The sequence below is a fragment of the Mixophyes fleayi genome, chromosome 4 (assembly GCF_038048845.1).
Source record: "Mixophyes fleayi isolate aMixFle1 chromosome 4, aMixFle1.hap1, whole genome shotgun sequence".
NCBI lineage: Eukaryota > Metazoa > Chordata > Amphibia > Anura > Limnodynastidae > Mixophyes > Mixophyes fleayi.
Genome location: NC_134405.1, coordinates 51,081 through 78,707, shown reverse-complemented (window position 1 = coordinate 78,707; position 27,627 = coordinate 51,081). Strand labels below are relative to the sequence as shown.

The 27,627-nt window shown below is 43.9% G+C and overlaps 2 long non-coding RNA genes across 3 annotated transcripts; one reads left to right on the top strand and one right to left on the bottom strand.

Moving 5' to 3' along the window:
• Positions 1-13,499: 13,499 nt before the first annotated feature.
• LOC142150910 (uncharacterized) lies at positions 13,500-17,623 on the top strand. The gene is made up of 2 exons (XR_012691105.1): positions 13,500-14,811; positions 16,202-17,623. It is a non-coding gene; the product is annotated as an uncharacterized LOC142150910 (long non-coding RNA).
• LOC142150909 (uncharacterized) lies at positions 14,030-25,508 on the bottom strand. 2 transcript variants are annotated; one of them, XR_012691104.1, is made up of 3 exons: positions 24,781-25,508; positions 23,391-23,474; positions 14,030-14,722 (listed from the first exon to the last, which is right to left on the bottom strand). It is a non-coding gene; the product is annotated as an uncharacterized LOC142150909 (long non-coding RNA). The 2 variants fall into 2 exon arrangements; XR_012691103.1 differs by lacking the exon at positions 14,030-14,722 and adding an exon at positions 19,492-20,623.
• Between the last annotated feature and the right edge of the window lie 2,119 nt (positions 25,509-27,627).

The following is a 27,627-nucleotide window of genomic DNA, read 5'->3' as shown; positions in this document are numbered from 1 at the left end:
CCCGTGGGCTTGCCCTCAGTAGCCACTCCTTCCTCTTTGAGAGGTCAGTTGTCCACTCCCTTCCTTGTACTCATAGCAATGTTTATCTTTTCTTACTTATTTTTTATATCTCTACTCCAAGTATCTTTGTGGTAAATCATGTCGCTTACGTTTGTGTAATGATACTGGTAGTATTATCTGAAGCCCAATAGCCGAGTAGATATCCAGTGAGTAGTTAGACGTTTGCCGGTTCAGTTCACAAGCGGGTAGTCACAGATGCAAGGAAGTGTAGCAAGTAGCAGGAGCTGAGCAAGCAGAATACTCCAGCTCATGTCTGATCCAGGAAGTGCCTATTATAGGCCCAAACAGGATCCAAGATGGTTTCTCCTTGATGCCATTCTGGTTATCTTGGATAAGGGCAAATCTAAGGGCAAGTAACAAATACAGAGACCTCTAGTGGTCAGAGGTTTAAATATCAGAGTAATTCCTTACAGTATTCCCCCGTTTCAATAACATCCTCTGGACGGTGCTTTGCTGGGTTTCTCTGATTAAATTCACGCAACAATTGAGGTACATGGACATACTCTTCTGGTTCCCATGAATTGTCTTCTGGACCATATCCATGTCATTGTATCAAATATTGAAGTTTATTTATAAATATTCATGAATCTATTATTTTCTCTACTAGAAATTCTTCATGTTCATCAATTTGAAAAGGATTCGGAGGGGGCAAGGTGCGTCCAGGAAAAGGATTTGATATGACTGGCTTCTGTAAAGAAACATGAAAGACAGGATGAACCTTCATAGATCCTGGGAGTTCAAGTCGAAAGGCAGATGAACTGACTTGTGCCAAAATCTTAAAGGGACCTATATATTTTGGTCCTAGTTTAGATGTAGGCACGCTTACTTTTAGATTTCGTGTGTAAAGCCAAACATTTTCTCCAACGTTTAAAACTGGTGCAGCTTTATGATGCCTGTCTGAAATTCTCTTACAACAGTCTTGAGCTGTCAGACGCCAGCCCCTCGGACGGGCACTGGCGCTGTTACCGTCCTCCTGTAAGCGGTAATTCCAGTATCCTGGTAACATCCTTGGATGACGTCCGCCATCTTGACTCTTGCTCTGTGCATGTACAAACCCAACTCCCCTCTCTTCTTACCTTCTCCTCGTTCCTCATTGGCCACGGCACTTTGGAGCGCTATTTAAACCTCCTACTTCCTCCTGTCTGATGCCTGTTCTTCGAGTTCTTTCACTCGCTGTAGCGATCTGGCTCCCTTCAGTCTACCCTAACCTCCTGTTGCTCCAATGTGGCCGCTACTTCTCATGAGTCCTCCCGTCCATGCCGACTGAGTTACCATCCGGTCAGCTATAGTTCTACACCTACTCTGCTCCCATTGAACTGCTTCTGTTCTAGTGACTCTCCTGCTGTTGCTCCGAGTTACCATCCGGTCAGCTATAACTCTACATCCCCATTTGCTCCTATTGAACTGCCGCTGTTCCAGTGACTCTCCTGCCGTTGCTCTGAGTTACCATCATCAGGTCAGCTATAGTTCTATTTCTCCATTGCTCCTATCGAACTGCAGCTGTTCCAGTGACTCTCCTGCCGTTGCTCTGAGTTACCATCATCAGGTCAGCTATAGTTCTATTTCTCCATTGCTCCTATCGAACTGCAGCTGTTCCAGTGACTCTCCTGCTGTTGCTCTGAGTTACCATCATCAGGTCAGCTATAGTTCTACATCTCCATTGCTCCTATGGAACTGCCGCTGTTCCAATGACTCTCCTGCCGTTGCTCTGAGTTACCATCATCAGGTCAGCTATAGTTCTACATCTCCATTGCTCCTATCGAACTGCCGCTGTTCCAGTGACTCTCCTGCCGTTGCTCTGAGTTACCATCATCAGGTCAGCTATAGTTCTATTTCTCCATTGCTCCTATGGAACTGCCGCTGTTCCAGTGACTCTCCTGCCGTTGCTCTGAGTTACCATCATCGGGTCAGCTATAGTTCTACATCTCTATTGCTCCTATCAAACTACAGCTGTTCCAGTGACTCTCCTGCCGTTTCTCTGAGTTACCATCATCAGGTCAGCTATAGTTCTACATCTCCATTGCTCCTATGGAACTGCCGCTGTTCCAGTGACTCTCCTGCCGTTGCTCTGAGTTACCATCATCGAGTCAGCTGTAGTTCTACATCTCCATTTGCTCCTATTGAACTGCCGCTGTTCCAGTGCCTCTCCAGCCATTGCTCTGAGTTACCGATCTAGCAAATCTCCTACTGTTACTCGGGGTGACTATTACTCTCTCAGATATTGCGCTGCACCTCCTCTGCTCATAGTGAGCTGTCGCGGCCTCAAGACTCTACTTCTCTGTTGGACTTTCTCCTGGCAGCTGCCGTCATCTCTCCTCCGCGTCTGGCTCCTCCTACCACTCTGTCCAATACTCAGTCAGGGGACCGCGACCTGCGGGATAGGGGCAGCTAAGACCATACCTCCTTGCGGGGGTCCCTGGCGAACACCACCTACCCGTTAGACCCCGCACCCCTGAATGAGCAATACTAATCTGGCAGATACAAGGGATCCACTAAATACCCTCGGATCTCGTGACATGAACATGTTGTAATGTCTCTCTTAATACTAATCTGGATGTAACAGCAGGAATGAAAGAATCCTGTGGAAAATTGGGTAGCAGGTTTGGATGATAAGCCAAATTGGCATAAAAAGGACTTTGTCTTGTGGATGAGTGCTGTGAGTTGCTGTATGAGAACTCTGCCATAGACAGTGCATTAATCCAGCCATCTTGCTGATGGCAAATCTAGCACCATAGATATTATTCCAGTTACTGGTTGTTGCAGTAACAAGATCATAATTCCTCAGTCTTACAAAACACCCTTGTGCCCTGCTAGTCTAGAGTCATGAACAAATTGCAGTACTTTTAATCATGCTGCTGCTGGTACATACAAGTGGTGTTCATGCTTCCATATGTTATCTCGATATGTTAAGTGCAAATCTAAAGGGGGATTTAAAAGGATCAGATCCATACTGTAACCCTCCTTGATGTCAGACAACAGCTCCTCACTGCAAATAGCTCCCAGGAAATTTGACTCAGAGAGGATTGTCTCTTTTGGCTCCACCTGTTTTGAGTCTCCCATCTATGCTCTGGATAGAGCATCAGTTTTCCTATTCCGGGATCCATGTCTATAAGAGATTCAAAACGATTTAGGAATAAACTCCATCTGGCTTGTTGAGGAGATAGTCTCTTTGCAGATCGAACAAACCTAACCCTAACCCTCTATGTCACAATGTGAATATTGCAGCTCCTGTCTGCCAGAAACTATGTTGGACCTTTGTATAATGATGTATCCTGCGTGTAGTACCATGTTCCACCAAAGGGGTCACTGTGGTACTCAGACTGCTCTCCCATCTGCCAGAGCTGCCTAGTTATTCCTGGAAGCCTAAACACCTGCCTCTGGCCTATAAGGCCTGCCTGTCCCAGCAATCTTGGCCAGTGTTAGGCTGCTGGCCTGATCACCATTAACAGAACTAGATGATGGAGATCTTCGCCTACAGAAACCACCTTTCCCTTAGAGCTTGATGCGCTCACCAGTACTCGGATGCCCGCATGACTTAGCTCCAAGTGTAGTGTGGGTTGGTAATGCAGGACCACAGCGGCGGGCCAGGAGACTGGTAGGAGGCAGCGGATAGTCAAAACGATAGCCAAGGTCAAGGGTCACAAGCAAGCCGGTAATCGATAAACGGGCCAGGGGTAGCAAAGTCCAAGGTACAGGCAAGAAGTGTCAGGGTCACGAGCAAAACAGGCAGAATCCAAATAATCCAAGCAGGGGTCATACACAGGAGGTCAAACAGAGTATCCACAGGACAGGGCAAGGAAAAAGGAGCAGGTAAGCAGACTAGGATAGACACGCTATAACCGGCAGTGAGGCTCCAACCTCACTGTCTTAAATACTGCTGATGGCCAATCAGAGCCTAGCTCTGAATCATCACAGCCCCCTGTTAATTACTAGCTAAATATATTAATCAGCCCACAGGCAGAGCTATGACACATGCGCTCAGCTTTCAGCCTGCCAGAGCGCCTGCAGCCTGTTTTCAGAGTCTGGCTGTTGCCCTGGCAACGGTCGGTGCGAAATACCTGAAGTGACGTCCCGGTCGCCACAGCGACGGCCGGGACACCAGAAGGAGGTAATGTGTGTCGCAGCGGTGCCCGCGGCCGCCGCGACTGCCTAACAGTACCCCTCCCTTGAGGAGGGGTCAAAGAACCCTGACACCCAAGTTTCCTAGGTAATTTTTTGGAAATTTTGGTAGCATGAAGCCGTCTTCGCAGAACCCAGGACCGCTCTTCCAAACCACGATTCCTCCACTGGACCAAAAAGTGAACTTGACCCTGCACTCTCTTAGAGTCAAGAATTTTCTGGATAGTAAATTTCTGAGATCCGTTCCGATCCACTACACGAGTACTTGATAACTGAGATTGATCTGAGCATACCACAGGCTTGAGGAGAGAACAATGGAAGGTATTGGGGATTTTCAACCTGAACACTACAGAATTGATCTGTTTGACAATGGTGAAGGGACCGATGAATTTAGGCCCCAATTTCCTGCAGGGCTGTCTGAGCCTAATATTGCGTGGTGAAAGCCGCACTTTTTGGCCCACTTTGAGGGAGCAGGAGGTACGGTGGCGATTCGAATTTTTTTTGCAAAGAATGAGGCCCGTCTTAAAGAGGACTGCACTTTTTTCCAGATGACCTTGAGATCAGCAGCCGTGGAACGAATCTCCGGAATACCAGCGAATTTGAGGGAATACAAGGAATTGGACCTGGGATGAAAACCAAAATTACAGTAGAATGGGGAGGTTAGAGTAGATGAATGACAAGAATTATTGTAGGCAAACTCTGCCCAGGGTAACAAGGAGGACCAGTTGTCGTGAAATTCTGAAGTATAACATCGTAAGAACTGTTCTAAGGACTGGTTAACCCTTTCAGTTTGCCCATTAGACTGAGGGTGGTATGCAGATGAAAGATTAATCTTGATTCCAAGAAGGGTACAGAAGGATTTCCAAAATTGTGCTATGAATAGAGACCCACGATCAGAAACTATATCAATAGGAAGTCCATGTAGGCGGAATATATGCTGGATGAACAGGATAGCCAAACCTTGAGCACTAGAAAGCCTGGTTAATGGTATGAAGTGTGACATCTTGCTGAACCGGTCTACCACGCCCCATATGGTGTTGTGTCCCGCAGAGAGTGGCAGATCGACTATAAAGTCGTGTTCAGGGTTTGAAGGAATGGGCAATGAAACCAACTGGCTTACAGAACGATTCCTGGGAACTTTGTTCCTGGCACAAGCCTTGCAAGAGAGGACATAACTCCTGACGTCAGCAGGTAATGATGGCCACCATACAGTACGGGAAAGGGTTTCCGAAGTTTTATGAATTTCGGGATGTCCGGCAGTCTTACTATCAAGTGCTTCTGCAAGGACCGCCTTTCTTAAATGAACTGGAACGAATAAACATCCCTCCGGAGTTTTATCAGGAGCCAATCTTTGAAACCTGCGAAGCGTGGTGCTCAGGTCTTGCGTTAACCCAGCATGGATTATGGAGGAGGGGATGAAGTGCACAGGATCTGTAACTGGAACATGATGTGCCAAGAAGCTTCTAGATAGGGCATCTGCCTGAATATTTTTAGAACCTGGTCGTAGGTGATCACAAAATTGAAGCAGGTGAAGAACAACAACCAGCGAGCCTGTCTGGGGTTCAGGTGTTTGGCCGACTGTATGTATTGTAAGTTCTTATGGTCCGTAATAATGGAGATTCGATATGTAGCACCCTCCAGCCAATGTCGCCACTGCTCAAAGGCCCATTTAATTGCCAATAGTTCCCTATTGCCCACATTGTAGTTGGCTTCTGCTGAAGAGAGCTTACGGGAGAAGTGGGCACATGGGTGTAGGTGGTGAGTAGGAGGGTCCTTCTGAGATAAAATAGCACCGGCACCGACGTTAGAGGCATCAACCACAAGAACAAATGGTTTTTCAGGATCCGGGTGTCTAAGCACCTAACCCTAACCTGAGCGGATACAAAGGCTTTCTTCAAGCTTTCAAATGCGGTTACTGCTTGGGGCGACCAGTTAGTTGGATCCATTCCTTTGTGGGTCACGGCGACAATAGGAGCCACAATGTCAGCAAAGCCACGAATGAACCTTCTATAATAATTGTCGAAGCCCAGGAACCTCTGCACCACCTTGAGATTAATTGGTTGCACCCAATCTAGGATAGCTTGGACCTTGGTTGGATCCTTGGAGAATCCCTCAGAAGAGATTACGTAACCCAGGAAGGATACCTTCTGCACCTCAAACTAACACTTTCCTAGTTTGGCGTAAAGGTGGTGTTCTCAAAATTTCTGTAGAACCTGTTTGATGTGACCCTGATGTATAGATAATGTTTTGGAATATATGAGGATATCGTCTAAATAGACAACCACAAAATAGTCAAGGAACTCCCGAAGAACTTCGTTAATCAGATCTTAGAACACTGAAGGTGCGTTGCTAAAACCAAACGGCATGACCAGATATTCCTAGTGGCCAGAATGTGTATTGAACACCGTTTTCCATTCATCTCCTTCTTTGATACGGATGAGGTTATATGCTCCACGAAGGTCGATTTTAGTGAAGACTGTAGCGCCTCTTAACTGATCGAATAATACGGAGATGAGAGGAAGGGGATAGGTGTTCTTAACTGTAATGAGATTCAGTCCTCGATAGTCAAAACAGGGTCTTAGTCCTCCATCTTTTTTGGATACGAAGAAGCATCCAGCTCCTACTGGAGATTTAGATGGCCTAATGAAGCCTTTCTCTAAGTTTTCATCAATATATTCCTGCATGGATTTGGTCTCCGGACCAGAGAAAGAGTACAAGCATCCCTTGAGTAAATTGGATTCATGAATAAGCTCGACAGCACAGTCAAAGTCACAGTGAGGTGGTAAGATGTCAGCAGCCTTTTTGGAGAACACATCCCAGAACTCATGATATTGTAAGGGAAGCTGCTCAGGAATTGACTGAATGATTGGCAGAGGCATAGTTAAGCAAGACTGTGTACTGGATAATTTCTCCTTTCACCCAATCCACAACAGGGTTGTGACGGGAAAGCCAAGGATGGCCCAGAATCAACGGAACCGACGGACAGTCGATAAGGAAGAAGGTCATGGACTCTGAATGGAGAGCCCCTATGTTTAATTGTAGTAGCGGGGTCTGCCAGATAATCTTGCCACCAGGCAATGGACTCCCATCTAAGCCACAGACAGTAATGGTAGATTTGAGCTTCACAGTCGGAATCCCAGTCGAGGAAGTTGCCTGCCGCTCCACTATCAATGAAGGCCGACAGGGCCATGGAACTGGCACCGAGAGTGATTTGTGCAGGAATCAGAACAGCATTCTTTGGGGAAACAATTTGCAGACCTAGGTGGACTTTCCCCTTGTTCCCTAGGCATGCTCTTTTCCCGGTTTGTTAGGACAAGAGCGGGAGAAGTGGCCCTTAGTACCACAATAAAGACATAGGCCTTGTGACCGTCTTCTGTCTCTTTCCTCAGGAGAGAGGCGATACACCCCTAACTGCATAGGCTCCTCAACATCCGTGGGAACGGGGATAAATGTGGACGAAAAGGTAGATGTCTCTTTCTCTGTCCTCCTCTCCTTAATTCTCCTGTCAATTTTAATGGCGAGTTGCATAAGGCTCTCCAACGAGGTGGGGGAAGGATACTGCACAAGTGAATCTTTAATCTGCTCTGACAGTCCTAGGCGAAACTGGCTGCGTAACGCTGGATCATTCCATTCGCTGGCAGGCGACCATCTGCGGAATTCAGCACAGTATTCTTCTGCCGAATGCCGGCCTTGCTTTAAGGCCCGTAGATGAGCCTCAGTGGAGGCCACTCGATCCGGGTCATCGTATAGCAGACCTAATGCATGAAAGAAGGCTTCCACCGACTGCATGGTAGGACTCGTCTGAGGTAGGGAGAAGGCTCAAGACTGGCGGTCACCCTGAAGGAGGGAGATGACAATCCTGACTCTCTGTTGTTCAGAACCAGAAGACTGAGGTCTCAGCCGAAAGTAGAGCTTGCATATCTCCTTAAAGTTCCGGCAGATTCAACTTGGGTTCATTGGGTTCACAGGTGGGACCTGAAGTGGCTTTTGTGGTCCTTGAGGCCTCTTCTTGAGCAGACAAACGCTGGGACAATCCCTGAACCATCTGTGACAGTGTCTGAATTTGACCAGCCAGAACTTGAGCCGGAGATAAGTTGGTTCCGCTTTCATCCATTCCGTATTCTGTCTCCGGAAATTCAGTAGGGCCGGTTATAATGTTAGCCTGCTAGGGTGATCACCAACCCACAGAACTAGATGACAGAGATCTTCGCCTATAGCAGCCGCCTTTCCCTTAGAGCTTGATGCGCTCATCGGTACTCAGATGCCGCCAGGACTTAGCTCCAAGTGTAGTGTGGGTTGTAATGCAGGACCACAGCGGCAGGTCAGGAGATTGGTAGGAGGCAGCGGATAGTCAAAACGATAGCCAAGGTCAAGGGTCACAAGCAAGCCGGGTAATCGATAAATACGCCAGGGGACAGGGTAACAGGCACGGTTGCAAAGTCCAAGGTACAGGCAAGAAGTGTCAGGTTCATGAGCAAAACAGGCAGAATCCAAATAATCCAAGCAGGGGTCATACACGGGAGGTCAAACAGATTATCCACAGGACAGGACAAGGAAACAGGAGCAGGTAAGCAGACTAGGATAGACACGCTATAACCGGCAGTGAGGCTCCAACCTCAGTCTTAAATACTGCTGATGGCCAATCAGAGCCTAGCTCTGAATCATCACAGCCCCGTTAATTACTAGCTAAATATATTAATCAACCCACAGGCAGAGCTATAACACATGCTTTCAGCCTGCCGGAGCGCCTGCAGCCTGTTTTCGGCCCAAAATACCGGAAGTGACATCCCGGTCGCCATAGAAACGACCGGGACGACAGAAGGAGGTAATGTGTGTTGCAGCATTGCCCGCGGCCGACGCGACTGCCTAACTGCAGATCATCTGTTGCATTTCCAGTGTTGCTGTGCTTGTTCGCATGTCTTATCCTGATTGATCTTCTGGTCTACTCTCCTGTTCAGATGTCCTGTTTCCTGGCTCCTGATTGCTACCTGTTCACATCTATCTGCAGATCATCTCAGCCACTGTCTACGCCACTATCCTGTGGTAATGCTCTGCAGATTATTGCTACCTGTTCTCAGAGTTTCCAGGTTGTGTCTTTGATATTTTTTATTCCGAATTATAACTTTATGGTTGATTAGTTTACAATTAATAAACTATTGTAATTTGTATATTCGTTAGTATCATTTCTTTCTGTTTATTCATAAGGGGTAAAGGGACCCTCCTCTTTTATTTTTGTTCCCATTAGGCAGCGTTTTGTACAACTAATATGGAAGCGCGGCCTCCTCCAACTTTTTCCTTTTTGACTTTGCTACGGTCCATTCCCAAACCTTGAGGTGAGATGACATAGCCCAAGAACTGAACCTGTTTAGTGGAATTCACACATTTCCAACTTGATGTACAAATGGTGTCTGTGAAGACGTTCCAGTAGTTTGAACCTGTTGTTGATGCTCCTTTTGGGAATTTGAAACAATTACTATGTTGTTGAGACTGATAGCAACAAATTGGTCAATTAAATCTTTAAAAACGTCATTCATGAAATGTTGGAATGCAGCAGGGGCATTGCAGAGTCCAAAGGGCATCACCAAATGTTCGTAATATCCATATTTACTTCAATATTTCCATTCATCATCAGATCGTATGCAAATTAAATGATATTCTCCTCGTAGATCTAATTTGGTGAAAATCTTTGCGGAGCGAAGCCTCTCCAGTAATTCTGAAATAAGTGGTAGCGGGTAACAGTTCTTGATTGTCACTTTATGCAACGCTCTATAATCAATACATGGTTGTAATGAACCAACCTTCTTTTTCACAAAATATATAGGTGCACTTGCTGGAGACGTGGAGGGACGAATAAAACCCTTTTCTAAACTTTCATCTATATAATACTTAAGGACTTAACTCAAGTTAGGCTAATGGATAAATGCGCCCAAAGGGTATGGCAGCCCCAGGTAACAAGTCAACTGGGCTACAGACATCAGAAAAGTCTTTATATTGTGGAGGTAGCTGGTCCAATATATGAGGAGGGGAATTATATAACTCGCTCACCTGTTCAACAGAGGGTTCAAACTCGGGAGCACGAGTTTTTGGTGAAAATGAAAGGGTCACACCTTATCAGAGGAATCCTGTGAATTAACCTATGACCAGCAGACAACTGTAACATCATTAACTCTGAGCCAATGACCTCTAGACGTGATGCTTGTGTACATAGTGACATCAGAAGTAGTTTTTTTCTATACTGAAACTGGATATTATCAAACTGCTTCCCCCAGCTAGTTCTCTTCGCCTGACTACACAGCAGACATGACTACCTTATCGTGGGTTCAGATGAAACGTTAGAGGAGATGTAATGTATTCAGTGTTTTTATACTTTCCTGCTTTATTGTGATATATTTTATGCGTAACAATGGCTTGCTGTAAATCCTGCTATATTTTGCAGAAAGAAGTCCATGCAAGGGCGGTTTCCTTCAGTAGCAAAGGCATACACTGGACCTTTGATTTATCAGACTGGAAATGGGTTATGACTCATACAGCTGTAAAAATGCAAGTGCATTGATTGATAAATCCGCAAAAATTTTAAATTGAGCTGGTAGGAGAGCAACAGGGGATGGCGATGTTACAGGCACTTGTGGTGACCTGTTCTCCAAGTCTGCGATACGTTCCTCATGTTGAGACAATGTTTTATTGGTAAGCAATAAAATCACTTTAATAATTTGGGGGCTCTGAGCGGTAATCACGTTACCGGAAGATTCGCAAAGACCACAGATTTTGGTTCCTCAACAAAGGAAGATGCGTCATAATCGGGTAAGGAGCGCTGGTAAGAACCTAAGGGACAAGAAATAAAGAAAAAAAAACTGTTTCTTTTTATGTCATGTTTGCGATTTAAACGTGGTTTGTTTGCTTAGCATACGCATATGCTTCCCTGTATTCCCACATGTTGAAACAGTTGTATTGATAGATAGTCCTGTTGTATTTTATAGTGAAATGAATTGTTAAAATCTCTGAGATATCATTACAACCATTTGGGAAAGTATTTTTCTTCGCAGAAAAACAAAAGGTGTATATGTATGTGAATTGTGTAGATAAAGATGATTTACTGTTGAAAGAGACAGGGACAAAGGTTCTGTTGAAAGAAACAGGGTATAGAGACCTTTGTGGCATTCTGTTTGAAAGAAAACAGGGTATAAAGAGACGCCGGAGTATATGTGGCATACTGTGAAATGAAAACGAGGGTTTTCGTCGCAATCCCAATAGTAGTCGCAAAGTTTATTGATAGCTAGTATCTCTAAGCGGTGCAATCAGACTGCATGGTTGCATGTGCAGTCGTGATTGTGACTTGGGAGTTGTGGGAGGAAATACGCTGGCAAGGCTGGTATAAGTAAATATTTAGTGCTACCAGTGGTAGAATAATCAGTAGGTGTGCTGGAAAGGCAGGATATTGCAAAGTTGATATTTTTGTGCTCCCAGTTTCTGTGTTAGGGACCTCGCTGGGTACGCTGACAATCATGTGAGTGGACGCAGCTTATGTAATTCATCCACGGCCAATAAAAATCTTTAGCAGGAGTTTTGCACTTCAAAGTGCTGGAAAATTCCATTTCCACATGGGTGCTAAACAAGCGTTAGAGATGGTCGATAAGTAGGCCCGATAGGGTTTGTGTTTGTGAGTAGAGAAGTGTAAGGTAAGTATACAATGGTATACTGTGATCAGTGGGTCAAGATGACCGATGAATGTGTGATACCATTTTCCATGGTTGGTAATATTTATCAAGAGGTCCTGAGTAAAGTTAGAGATAAAAATATTTGTGAAAACTGAAAATTAAGCTGACTGTTTAAAACTGTGGTACCTGTAAAGGAACATGTAGCAGGATAGCGTGCATTGCGAAAAGTAATAAAGCGAAATGAAGCGAACTCAAGCAGGAAAGTATAAACCGAATAAAATAATAAAAAAAAACCTTATAAAAATAGTAAATGTAACTGATAATCTGTATTTAGTGTGTAATTCGTTCAGGTTTAAATATGAGTAACAAATCAGGGCCGTAACTAGGGCTGTGCGACACGGGCGACCGCCCAGGGCGAAATTTAGGAATATTTTAGGTGCATTTGGTTAAAATTAAGGGCTAGGAGGCGGCATTTGACTTTCTCGTCCCAGGCACTAGAATTCTAAGTTACAGCTCTGACTTAAATTTATATTTTCTGTTGTGTTTATGTATGGTGTGTAGTTGAATCTAGAAGGAAAATTAAGGTTGCACATGTATTTGCTATCAGTAGGCGAGAGATATCCATTGTGTCCAGACAAATGGTCTTCATTAATTGACCCTGACTGCAATGAGGCTATATAGCCTTAGAACAAAACAAAAGACTGAAGAGGGAATTTTCCTGCATAAGAAACAATTGTCACCAAGGAATGAATAAGTCTGAGTTGTTTTTTTGTGTGTTTTATATTTTGTATTTATTTTTCTGTTGAAAGAAATGAAAATGTTTTGGTTGTTTCTGATACTTACTTTTATTTTTCTCTTTTGTAGACAAGAACAGCCAGAGATATATTTAGTAATTATGGGCAAGAGAAATACAATTTTTCCCTTAAAAGCAAGATAACAATGTGTCATTGTAACACCCTTTCTTCTAACTGTGTTGGCCTATGATAACATATTTGGTTGAGATTTATTATTTAAAATGAAGTGTGTATATACTCTGCTTCTGTTTTATAGATTGCATGTGGTATCTGCTTTTGTCTCCTGAGCAAAGTGTACAAAGTGTGGCTCTAGATGCACAAGGGGTGGAAGGGGACAGTAGATTAGCTGAAGGTGAATCAGGTAGATAAACAGATCTGCATATCTATGTGGAACATTTGATTAAGATCTTTGCCACAAGACCTGACATAAGTGAAACCCTTTAGAAAATGTAAAATGTTCATGTTTTTATATTTTTCAGAGGTAAATAGACATGTACTGAATATTGTTATAATTGACGAAGGCGCTATAAAAATTGACCCCTTTGCCCTCCTCATTTAGACAGGTAGCTGAATCAGTTAATATACATTGGTTTTGAGCACTTTTCTAAGATAGGGGGCGACAGAGGAACTTTTATGACAATAGCAGGACGAGTAGCACACTCACATTACATGAGGGACTTGTGACAGTGACAGTTACCAAATGAAGTCGCTGTTATTTAATTTAAAGCTTACACACAGGACTTTACTGACAGGGTGGACAAAGCTGTCAAGTGAGCAGGTTTACATATGACAACCAAGAAATCACTGTTTTTTAAATTGAAAACATACACGAATTAGTTAATATATGAGATTTGTGTTACCTGAAGAATAAACCATCTGGAAGGTGAAGGGATGTGGTTAGGAGTCCTCTGGACCCTGGAGAGATGGACAAGGTAGGCCTGTGGCTCCCAGAGTGTATCTTCCAGGCCTAGCTGAAGCAGCACACGGTCTGACTCAGATGGGTAAAGAGGGTATGTGTAAGCTGGTAAGAGCATATTGGAGTGCATCAGACTTTCTTCTCAAGCTAGAAAGGCAATGCCCTGTCTTACTTGATTGAGAGAAAAGGTGAGAAAGACAATACCAATAGAGCCATTCCATACCCCTCCTACAGATGGACCTTCTCCAGGTAAAACAAATCAACTTCATCCAATTGCCACCTTGCATGATTCTCAAGTATATACTGATGTACTGATGAAATATATATCTGGGTAAAGGTTTATTCAAATGTTTCCATTATTGTTGTGTCATATTAAAGATTCTTGTTAGTAGATATGGTATCCCTAGAGTTATATAGAAGGTGATAGGGGTATTCATTTTACTGGTAATAACTTTTAGATAATGAGTACAATATATGAGCAGTGATCGTAAGTTACATAATCTTTATCAGCCACAAACCAGTGAGAAAACAGGTAAACGGTACTATCTAGAACAAATTGAATAGACTGATGTCTGAATCTTGATTGGAGTGGCCGGAATCTTTTTCCACTAGTCCTCCCATATCATCAGAATCACTCCTAAGACGTCTCTTAACATTTTGAAATACTTTTGACTTTTCCTGAGATGAGTTTACAATGTAGACTGTTGAAAATATGATTTCATAATGGAGACACAGTTCAAGATTTTGTAAAGAAAAACAAATAGCGAGACAGCAACAAAGAACGTTGGAAACAGTCTCCTGATACGTTATACTGTTATAAAGTTGGACTGGAAGAGCTTGTTATGGACTGTAATTTCCTACGCTCAAGTTGTGTGACAGACAGGTACTAAGTGTTGACGACCAGCATCACATCCCTAGGAGTAGCAGAGAGACACTTGGACCTATTTCACCCACTGCAGAGGAGTCAACACCCGGAGAAGGTTCAAATTACAGCCGAGAAGGACACTCATGAATCTGTGCCGAGAGACCCACAACCGCAGTTACCAGCTGAGCCAAGGACTTTGCAGACTGTTATCCAGCATGAAGCAGTTTTCCTGTTTTTCCCTGTCCAGCATTTCTCTCATTTCATTCTCTTTTAAGGACAATGAATTCTTTCCATGGTGGACAGGTGACAGAGGCTGGTTCAGGTGGTGATAATGAGGACAAGGGGATGAAGGAGAAGTTGTTAGCACAATCAGTCCAGCCAGTTACGCTATTCAATTCAGGGGTAAGAAAAATAAATCTGCTAACCTTGGAGCTCGGAGACAGTGTGAGGGGCTATTGTATAACGTCCGTAAGTACGTTGACCCCATAGTTGAAGAGAGGTGCATCCAGCGACGCCAGTACATAAGCGGACATCTATGAGAATGATTATCATTCTTGGGTGGGTAAGGTTTTAGACCAAACCGAGTGCTGGGCGTGCTCACACATGCCTCAGATATTATATTAAGTAGGACTAGTTATTTTTCCAGTAAATATTTCTGAGGTACCCAAATTATGGGGTGGGAGGACAATAGGGAAAAGGTAATATAGGTAGGTCCCTTAGTTTGAAGTCTCTCAATATTCGGCAGGCCGATCACTGTTTCACGTACACAGAAACTTGAGTATTGGGAGACTGGGCAAAATGAACAGACAATAGCCCACCTCACAAATGTTGATGAAAAACCTGTTGATATTATTAGAGTGTATTTAACTATAAAGGTTGAAGGAAATCATAAATGAGATTAACAGACATAAAATGATGTTATTGGTGAAAATGTATTATTAAATGTCATCTAGACATGATTCGGACAGATGGAACATGCTAGGCATGAAGAACTTTAGTAGAATATTCTATATTGATGTTACATTTTATTGCACCTTGTATCCTTTCAATGTATTACATTTGTGGGTGAAGGGCATACAAAAGGTTAACTCCGAGCTCCAAAGGTATATGTTCCCTAGAAAAAGAAAATTATTTCTAGGATTGTGACTCTAATGGTAACCTGACTGACATCCACAGACAGTGTGGTCATACATAAGGGGGACATACATCAGAAGAAAATAAAATGCACTACTGAGCAATATAATTTTAGGGTGGGAGTGCTAGGTTCCAATCCACATTTATTTATTAGTAAAATGTATTATAGATTGTTTATACATAAATGATAATATATTAAACTATCTAATGCTCAGGAAATAGGAAATGTATCATGTTTAGTGTCATTTTGATCTGCACATTGCCATCTCGAATCCGCTATTTTCGGCTTTGCGATCGCTTCCTGCAATCAATAGTTATGGAAGATAAAATATTAATGATCAAAATTACATTGCATTTGGAAAACTGATAGGTTGGTAGAATCTGGTTTAAGTCAGTTCCTTAAGCACCAGCATGTGTGCAGCAGTACAGTGACATCATCAGGAGTTTTAATTCTATACTGAAACTGGATATTATCAAGCTGCTTCCCCCAGCTAGCTCTCTTCGCCTGACTACACAGCAGACATGACTACCTTATCGTGGGTTCAGATGAAACATTAGAGGAGATGTAATGTATTCAGTGTTTTTATACTTTCCTGCTTTATTGTGATATATTTTATGCGTAATAATGGCTTGCTGTAAATCCTGCTATATTTTGCAGAAAGAAGCCCATGCAAGGGCGGTTTCCTTAAGTAGCAAAAGCATACAATGGACCTTTGATTTATCAGACTGGAAATGGTACTCATACAGTTGGAAATGCAACTGACATTGATTGATAAATCCACAAAACTTTTGAGGGTCCCCTCCAAACTGAGCTGGTGGGAGAGGGAAAGCTGTAGGGGATGGCGATGTTACAGGCACTTGTGGTGTTCTCTAAGTCTGCGATACGTCCCTCATGTTGAGACAGTATAATTAGAAATTGTGTGCCATTAACTTCCCGTAAAAGCACCAGGACAGGAAGCTGGGAGCAGCTGGAACCCCTCTGACATCACAAATGACTAAAATGGGTTAAAACAGGGACTGGCAATCACTCACCATCACCATGAGATTAATGACATCAAGATACCATTGTTCTTCCTTACAACAGAGCCAGTATTTTGGCATGAAAATAGCAGAGTAGAACTCATTTAGCACAGAGACATGATTATTATCTTATACAGCCCCTCATTGAGCTTTACCAATCCGGGGAGATGTTATCCTAAGGCCACCCTTTGCAGGATGGACTTTGGTCATGGGAATTGGAACCCCTTTACAAAGAAGATGCAAGGGAGCTCCATGTGTGCATGTCATTGCTTCTAAAAGCTACTGGCGTTGGATTATCAGCTTCTGCCACTGTGCGGAGGATTGTGCCTGGGACTGTCGTGGCTATCAGATTACAAGACTTTCAGACATGTTTGCTCTCCCTGGCTTACTCTTTAATCGATGGAGTTACGGTTTAGCAGAACCAACAAGTCTGGAAGTTCAGACTCCTACTCAATCACATCGCATCCGGATCGGTTGGGCATTAATTAGACAGCATGGGAATGTTCTGGGGAGTCTAGTGGTAAACTGGTGTTTATATGGACCGGTTAGTATGGGTTACATTCAAATGTTTGTATTCTTGCAAATCTCTTATATATTGTTCTATCTTTCTCTGCCTAATGGCTGCGTGACTTGACCCTGAAGTCCCAGGGCTGTGTTGGCTAACCTGTGACACTCCAGGTGTTGTGAAACTACAAGTCCCAGCATACCCTTCCAGCAATAAGCTGCTATATATTGGCAAAGCATGCTGGGAGTTGTAGTTTCACAACACCTGGAGTGTCACAGGTTAGCCAACACTGTCCCAGGGTATACCGTGTGAGTTTAGGTTCTAATACCCCGTTCTTCACACCATCTACAGTATTTTGCTTCATTCTTCAAGCTTGTTTTCGGCCTATAATTTTAGCCAATTTTCACTTACACTACCGTCCTTCCCAAGATCTCCTCTGTATCTGCACTCTACCATGTAACCTGTTCCACCTGTATTGTATATGGTACTTATATTAAGTTTTACCAATTATGTCAAGTTAAATTATGTTATGTCCCATAATATGACATGCTCTTATCTTATGTATTCATTTTGTCCTACCTACTGTACGGCACTGCAGACCTCTTGTGGCTCCATATAAATAAGAATTAACTTTTATTTATAATGCGCCAGAAGGCTTCCACAGCGCTGTACAAAAGGGTTTAAAAAACATACAACAAAATTATAAAATGACACAAATATACACAGATAAGAACAATGGGCAGCACAGTGGCCTAGTGGTTAGCACATCTGCCTCACAGCACTGGGGTCATGAGTTCGATTCCCGACCATGGCCTTATCTGTGTGGAGTTTGTATGTTCTCCCTGTGTTTGCGTGGGTTTCCTCCGGGTGCTCCGGTTTCCTCCCACACTCCAAAAACATACTGGTAGGTTAATTGGCTGCAATCAAAAAAATTGACCCTAGTCTCTGTCTGTCTCCCTCTCTGTCTGTCTTTGTGTGAGTGTGTGTATATATTAGGGAATTTAGACTGTAAGCTCCAATGGGGCAGGGACTGATGTGAATGAGTTCTCTGTACAGCGCTGCGGAATTAGTGGCGCTATATAAATAAATGATGATGATGATGATGATGATGATGAATGGGTACAGAAAAGCAGGATACTACAGGCATGGATGCCACTAGCAGAACAAATAGCATAATATACCAAAACAATTCAGCGTATAACACAAAACAGGGAAAGATAGGAGGAGAACAGAGAGTGAGCAGTAACGAGACATAGGACTCTGCCGGTGAGAGCTTACATTTTTAAAGGAGGGGGTAATGAAACAAAAGGAGCATAGTGGGATCTCCTATGAAGAAGATATATATTGAGGCCATGAGGTAGAGGCCAAGATTGGACCATGATGGTAGAAAGTGGTGCAGAGGCCTATTTGGACAACGTCCAGGATGGTGCAGGGGCCACAATGGTATCTGGGCCTAGGCAGTGTAGAAGTTTGGTGACAAAGGCGTACAACAGTGACAATTCAATCCTTAACAATAAAATAAGTGGTAAAAGAAAAAACCTACTAAGGCAACACTTTGCCTATGTACTGCAGTAGGCAATGCAGTAAAATAACGGAAGAGATAAAATCAGTAAATACAAAGGCAATGAGAAAGTAGTGGGAGGGGGATTAGTGGCAGGAGAGCAGTGAGGAGACAGGGGCATGTGAGAAGTGGTGTGAAAGGTGAGTTTGTGGAAAACAGAAGTAACAAGTCAAAGGGTTAGCGAGACATAGACGAGGAACAGCTGGATGGCGAGAGTGAAGTTGGGAAATAAAGTGAGAAAACAAAGACATAATTATTTTAAAAAGACTCATCCGACGTCCAATTATGTGGTTTCACAGAAAGAGTAGTGTATAAGTGGAGTAGCCTCCCATCAGAGGTGGTAGAGGCTAATACAGTAAGGATGAAATAGGTTACAAAATGGGCAGACTAGATGGGCCAAGGGGTTCTTATATGTTTTCACTAAATGTAAGAACACCCCCCCCCCCCTTTATTAAACTGAATGCTAACCAACCCTACTACTGCAGGCTGATACTAGCAAAATCAGGGCACAAAAACCATGACGTCCCCCAATTCCCCCTATTACTAGCACTGTGCTTTGCCAGCCCGGTCTGACAATATACCGAACACACAAAATAAACATATACTGGTCAGGAATCTGTGACAACCTGGACCAGGCCAAGGAGTTCTGGAAGACCCATGAGGTGACATGTTTGTACACCTAGGTGATGTGCTGACATATCCTACACTAAACCTCAGCACATGACATGACCAGGAATTTACCAATCTCGAAACGCATTTGCCATCAAGTTTCTGTGAAATGCATATATGAAAATACTGCGGTAAATACCACAAATAAAAGAAGCATTAATTTTTATTTATTTTTTTAAATGCAGTTTTTATTTATTTAAAATAATGTCCACTAAAAAAAAATAGGTATTATAGAATATCGTCATTATCTATAACAGAGGGAGAACAAAGGGGAGATAGCAGACGAAGGGCATTAAATGTATAAGATACAATTCTTCCTATATGGATGCGTACAGGGATCTTACATACCACTCACCCCAAGAGCTTGCACTACGAATATACATCCTCACAGGTATAGAGACATAAAGGGATGTTATACACCACTCGTCTGAAGAGCTTCCACTACAAATAAATAAATCTCCTTAAATCTATGGAGACGTACGGGAAACCTATACACCACTTGCTCCAAGAGCTTGCACTACGAATAAATATATCTATACTCACAGGTATAGAGGGATCTCACACACCACTCACCCCAAGAGCTTGCACTACGAATAAATATATCTATACTCACAGGTATAGAGGGATCTCACACACCACTCACCCCAAGAGCTTGCACTACGAATAAATATACAGCAGGTGAAATAAGTATTGAACACATCAACATTTTTCTCAGTAAACATATAGTTAATGTGGCTATTGTAATGAAATTTACACCAAAGGGTAAAGGCATCAAGCTAAGAATTTTTGGTCAGGTTTAAAAAATCAGATTCAAGCTATCATTTATTTAGTACATTCTACAAAATGACAGCTAGAATCTGATTGGTTGTCTATAGGCAACATCTCCACTTTTCAAACCCGCCGGAAAAATCTCAGCTTGATACATTTACCCCCAAATGTCAGTAACAACCCTTGCAATCCACACATGGAAAAAAATCAAACCATAGATGTCCATAAACTAAATTTTGTGCAATAATGTGAAATGACACAGAGGAAAAGTATTGAACACATGAAGAAAGGGAGGTGCAAAAAGGCATGGAAAGCCAAGACACCAGATGAAATCTATCAGTAATTAGAAAGCAATCCTGCCAGCTGGTTCAGCCACAACTGATGGCCTATAAAAAGATGTCTCATTAGAAAGGTGTCACAAGAAACAGCTCATCATAGATAAAAGAAAAGAGCTCTCTCAAGACCTTCACTACCTTATTGTTGCAAAACATACTGATGGCAATGGTTACAGAAGGATCTCTGCTGAGTGTTCCAGTGAGCACAGTTTGGGCCATAATCTGGAAGTGGAAAGAACATCATATCACCATAAACTGGCTACGACCAGGTGCACCTCGCAAGATTTCTGACAGAGGAGTGGAAAAATTATAAGAAGGACCACTTGTGGAGAGCTTCAGAAAGACCTGGAATTAGCAGGTACAATAATACACTCAACCGCCATGGCCTGTACCCCGCCACACAAGACCTTTGTTGACGCTTGTTTAAAGTTTGCTGCACAACATTTGGACAAGCCTGTGAAATACTGGGAGAATATAGTGTGGTCAAATGAGAGCAAAATTGAACTCTTTGGATGCCATTATAAAAACAATGTTTGGAGGAGAAATGGCGCTGCACATCATCACTAGAACACCATGTTAGGAGGAGAAATGGGGCTGCACATCATCACTAGAACACCATGTTAGGAGGAGAAATGGGGCTGCACATCATCACTAGAACACCATGTTAGGAGGAGAAATGGCGCTGCACATCATCACTAAAACACCATATTAGGAGGAGAAATGGGGCTGCACATCATCACTAGAACACCATGTTAGGAGGAGAAATGGGGCTGCACATCATCACTAGAACACCATATTAGGAGGAGAAATGGGGCTGCACATCATCACTAGAACACCATATTAGGAGGAGAAATGGGGCTGCACATCATCACTAGAACACCATGTTAGGAAGAGAAATGGCGCTGCACATCATCACAAGAACACCATGTTAGGAGGAGAAATGGGGCTGCACATCATCACTAGAACACCATGTTAGGAAGAGAAATGGGGCTGCACATCATCACTAGAACACCATGTTAGGAGGAGAAATGGGGCTGCACATCATCACTAGAACACCATGTTAGGAAGAGAAATGGGGCTGCACATCATCACTAGAACACCATGTTAGGAAGAGAAATGGGGCTGCACATCATCACTAGAACACCATGTTAGGAGGAGAAATGGGGCTGCACATCATCACTAGAACACCATGTTAGGAGGAGAAATGGGGCTGCACATCATCACTAGAACACCATGTTAGGAAGAGAAATGGGGCTGCACATCATCACTAGAACACCATGTTAGGAAGAGAAATGGGGCTGCACATCATCACTAGAACACCATGTTAGGAAGAGAAATGGGGCTGCACATCATCACTAGAACACCATGTTAGGAGGAGAAATGGCGCTGCACATCATCACCAGAACACCATGTTAGGAGGAGAAATGGGGCTGCACATCATCACAAGAACACCATGTTAGGAGGAGAAATGGGGCTGCACATCATCACTAGAACACCATATTAGGAGGAGAAATGGGGCTGCACATCATCACTAGAACACCATATTAGGAGGAGAAATGGCGCTGCACATCATCACTAGAACACCATGTTAGGAGGAGAAATGGGGCTGCACATCATCACTAGAACACCATGTTAGGAGGAGAAATGGGGCTGCACATCATCACTAGAACACCATATTAGGAGGAGAAATGGCGCTGCACATCATCACTAGAACACCATGTTAGGAGGAGAAATGGGGCTGCACATCATCACTAGAACACCATGTTAGGAGGAGAAATGGGGCTGCACATCATCACTAGAACACCATATTAGGAGGAGAAATGGGGCTGCACATCATCACTAGAACACCATGTTAGGAGGAGAAATGGGGCTGCACATCATCACTAGAACACCATGTTAGGAGGAGAAATGGGGCTGCACATCATCACCAGAACACCATGTTAGGAGGAGAAATGGCGCTGCACATCATCACTAGAACACCATGTTAGGAGGAGAAATGGCGCTGCACATCATCACTAGAACACCATATTAGGAGGAGAAATGGGGCTGCACATCATCACTAGAACACCATGTTAGGAGGAGAAATGGCGCTGCACATCATCACTAGAACACCATGTTAGGAGGAGAAATGGGGCTGCACATCATCACTAGAACACCATGTTAGGAGGAGAAATGGGGCTGCACATCATCACTAGAACACCATGTTAGGAGGAGAAATGGCGCTGCACATCATCACTAGAACACCATATTAGGAGGAGAAATGGGGCTGCACATCATCACTAGAACACCATGTTAGGAGGAGAAATGGGGCTGCACATCATCACTAGAACACCATGTTAGGAGGAGAAATGGGGCTGCACATCATCACTAGAACACCATGTTAGGAGGAGAAATGGGGCTGCACATCATCACCAGAACACCATATTAGGAGGAGAAATGGGGCTGCACATCATCACTAGAACACCATGTTAGGAGGAGAAATGGGGCTGCACATCATCACTAGAACACCATGTTAGGAGGAGAAATGGGGCTGCACATCATCACTAGAACACCATGTTAGGAGGAGAAATGGCGCTGCACATCATCACTAGAACACCATGTTAGGAGGAGAAATGGGGCTGCACATCATCACTAGAACACCATGTTAGGAGGAGAAATGGCGCTGCACATCATCACTAGAACACCATGTTAGGAGGAGAAATGGCGCTGCACATCATCACAAGAACACCATGTTAGGAGGAGAAATGGCGCTGCACATCATCACTAGAACACCATGGCAACAGTGAAGTTTGGAGGTGGGAACATCATGGCGTGGGGCTGTTTCACTGCACACGGTACTGGCATACTACCAGTGCAAGGTTTCTCGGCGCCCTAGGCAAAATTTCAAACTACCCCCCCACGGGCACAAAAACCAAATACCAACTTCACAGACCCTGACACACACTTGACTTTTGAAGGAAAAAAAAAAAAAAAGAGAGATAAGACTTACCTCCTGCAGCATTCCAGATGCTGTGATGTTTGATGCAGAACACTGTTCAGACTCCACTGATGTCCGGGGACAAACACAGGATTTCTAGAGGGGAGGCATCCAAGTGTTAGATTTGGGAGCGAAAAACTTGACACAAGCTGCCAACAGACAATTCCCTTCATCAAAACAATATAACGTTTAAGCGCTCCCACTCTAGGGACCAATTGTGATAATCAAAATAATAAAAAAGGGGAAATATCCCTTGTTCCATCCTCTCGAAGGCGTGCCAAACCTTAAAAATGAGCAAACATACAAAAACAATAGTAGGTGCGCCAGGGAACTACAAAAAATGTTTCATTCAGAAAACATCGGCACAAATATGGCGCAATACGCAAGTTAATAAAATAAACATTAAAAAATACATACACAGAAACAATGTTTAATATAATAAAAATAAATATCACAATCTACTATCATGCACTAACAATAAAAATATAGAACATGCTTATTTTATTTATTTTTTATTAGACATCATTGTTGTTTTTGTGTATATATTTTTAATAAATGTATATTTTATTAACTTACGTATACATTTTTTTGTAGTCCCCTGGCACACCTCTTATTGTGTTTGTATGTTAATTCCCTTCATCACAATGTTTCCCCTCCAGCATCAGACTGTCCCCCCATGCAGCACAATGCCTCCTCCCTGACATGGGGGCCCCTGCATCATGCTGCCTCCCCTTCATCATCAGACTGTCCCCCCATGCCTCCTCCCTGACATGGGGGCCCCTGCATCATCAGACTTTCCCCCCATGCCTCCTCCCTGACATGGGGGCCCCTTCATCATCAGACTGTCCCCCCCATGCCTCCTCCCTGACATGGGGGCCCCTGCATCATGCTGCCTCCCCTTCATCATCAGACTGTCCCCCCATGCCTCCTCCCTGACATGGGGGCCCCTGCATCATCAGACTGTCCCCCCATGCCTCCTCCCTGACATGGGGCCCCTTCATCATCAGACTGTCCCCCCATGCCTCCTCCCTGACATGGGGGCCCCTTCATCATCAGACTGTCCCCCCATGCCTCCTCCCTGACATGGGGGCCCCTGCATCATCAGACTGTCCCCCCATGCCTCCTCCCTGACATGGGGGCCCCTTCATCATCAGACTGTCCCCCCATGCCTCCTCCCTGACATGGGGGCCCCTGCATCATCAGACTGTCCCCCCATGCCTCCTCCCTGACATGGGGGCCCCTTCATCATCAGACTGTTCCCTTGCATCAAACAGCCCCCCCCCACACACACACTTTCATCACACTGCCCCCAAACTTACCTCATACTGCCCCCTCTGCATACTGTCCACTCGCCTTCACAGCCCCACCGCATCACACTATCCCCTAGCTTTATTTTACTTACGTCTGACGTCTCTCCTTCAGCAGCTGCTTCTCTCTGACGGGCTCCTCACCGACACTGTCAGGACGTGATGATGATGTCACACCCGACAGGCAGTGAAGGGAGAGGGGGAGGAGGGTGAAAGATGAACTGGCAGTGTGCAGAGGTGGGTCGCAATCACTGTCCCCACCCCCCGTAGATCTGAACTTGGGACACAGCATAACACAATAGTGCCAGACACCAGTGGAGCCCCCCAGAGCCCGGCGCCCTAGGCAGCTCCTAATGGTAGCACCGGGCCTGCATACGGCATATAATTGAAGGAAGGATGAATGGGAAAATGTACAGTCATTCTTGATAAAAATCTGCTGCCATCTACCAGGATGCTGAGGATGAAACGAGGGTGGACATGTCAGCAAGACAATGATCCCAGACACACAGCTAAGGACACTCAAAATTGGTTTCAGAGAAAGAAAATAAAGCTGCCAGAATGGCCCAGCCAATCAGCTGTCTTGAATTCAATTGAAAATCTATGGAAAGAACTAAAGATCAGAGTTCATAGAAGAAGCCCATGGAACCTTCAAGATGTGAAGACTATTTGCGTTGAAGAATGGGGCAAAATCACACCTGAGCAATGCATGCGACTAGTTTCTCCATACAGGAGGCGTCTTGAAGTTGTCATTACCAACAAAGTCTTTTGTACAAAGTATTAACTAATTTCAGGAAGCGTGTTCTATACTTTTCCCCTGTGTTATTTCACATTATTAGACAAAGCTTAATTTATGGACATCTATGATTTGATTTCTTTGCATGTGTGAATTGCAAGGGTTGTTACTGACATTTGGTGTAACTTGTATTATAATAACCATATTAAATATATATTTACTAAGAAAAATGTTGATGTGTTCAATACTTATTTCACCCGCTGTATGTATCCTCACAGGTATAAAGGCATACAGGGATCTCACACAGCACTCACCCAAGAGCTTGCACTACGAATAAATATACATACTCACAGGTATAGAGACATAAAGAGATCCAAAGCTGGGTACACACTGAAGAATTGTTCACACCGACGTGCTATCTCAAACTATTATACTTATGACTGAAGGTCCGATCAGTCTGACGATCCATGCATACACACTGACACGATTTACCTTCAGATCTGTGCTCTTCATCTGGTCCTTTGTCTTGTCCTCTAGTCTGGAGAATGACAGCACAATATTCATTCATTCACTACTGTCACATTGTCACACTGATTAAAACCGCCTTGTTATAGCTATCCACATGTCCTAACGAATTTCGTTAGCTTCTGTGACTCTGAAACGAAATATTCTGTCTCGGAACGAACAAATGAATTATTCCTTCTACAGCACTCTACATTTATTCACCGGGACATTCATCACTAGCATCGGCTGAAAAAGCCAGACTCTGTAAACTCTATGGAGAACGTCAGCATGAGTGCATACACACTACATGATCGTTAGGCGATTGATCGGAAAAAATTGAACGGTACGACCAACTAAATGATGCGATAATCGTCTATTTGGGCAGACTTTCGACCATTGTGTCACTACACACACTGACCCGACTTTCGAACGAGCGGTTGTATGTCAGCTGGTTGAGCTGATTATTGGACAAAAACCCTGTAGTGTGTACCCAGCTTTACACACCACTCGTCTGAAGAGCTTGCACTACAAATAAATATATATCACCTCACAGGTATAGAGGTGTACAGGGATCTCACACATCACTCGTCTGAAAAGCTTGCACTACAAATAAATATATATCTTCTCACAGGTATAGAGGTGTACAGGGATCTCACACAACACTCATCTAAAGAGCTTGCACTATGAATATATATAACCTCACAGGTATAGAGGTGTACAGGGATCTCACACAACACTCATCTAAAGAGCTTGCACTATGAATATATATCACCTCACAGGTATAGAGGTGTACAGGGATCTCACACTACACTCATCTGAAGAGCTTGCACTACAAATAAATATATATCTCCTCACAGGTATCGAGACGTACATCGAGCTCACACACCACTTGTCTGATGAGCTTGCACTACAAATAAATATATATTACCTCACATGTATAGAGGCGTCCAGGGCTTTTACTCATCCGCAGAGCTTGCACTACAAATAAATATATATCACCTCACAGGTATAGAGACGTACATCGAGCTCACACACCACTTGTCTGAAGAGCTTGCACTACAAATAGATATATATATATATCTTCAGAGGTGTACGGGTCTGAAGAGTGGCTGTACACCTCTATACCTTGCACTATGTCGTTGAAACAATACATATTTATACACACATATATACATTTCCTCCCAGGATGAAGGACCCCAATCAGTCCAGCTCCAGAACAAGTCCAGAAGGAGAAACAGTAAATATATTATTCATCACGTAGTTCCCAGCCCCGAGCAGGCGATATACAAGGTTCTTAGGCCTTCTAGGACAATGGGGTCCCTGGATAACACAAACACTGTGAACACCCCGTGTTAGTCCAAGGAAGCTGCGGCCTACACACCCGCACCGAGGCCGCCGTGTGTCGTAAATTCCACCCCAGCCTCCTGGCTCTCTCCGCGGCATTGCTGATCAGGAAACACCGGGGATGACAGGCCCCCAATACTACTCCCAAAGGCCCAGACTAATGGTTGTCGCGCAGAGCATTAGGAGGACCAGTGAAGCAGATCTTGATGCCGGAAACCTCGGATAGAAAGAATAACTAGAACCCCGCTAACATTATCCAACGGCGTCCCAGGGCGCATGCGCATCGTGCTGTCCGTACACCAGCAGCCTCTCCTGGGCATCTTCCTCGTACAGCACTCAATGTGCCAGTACGCATGCGCGG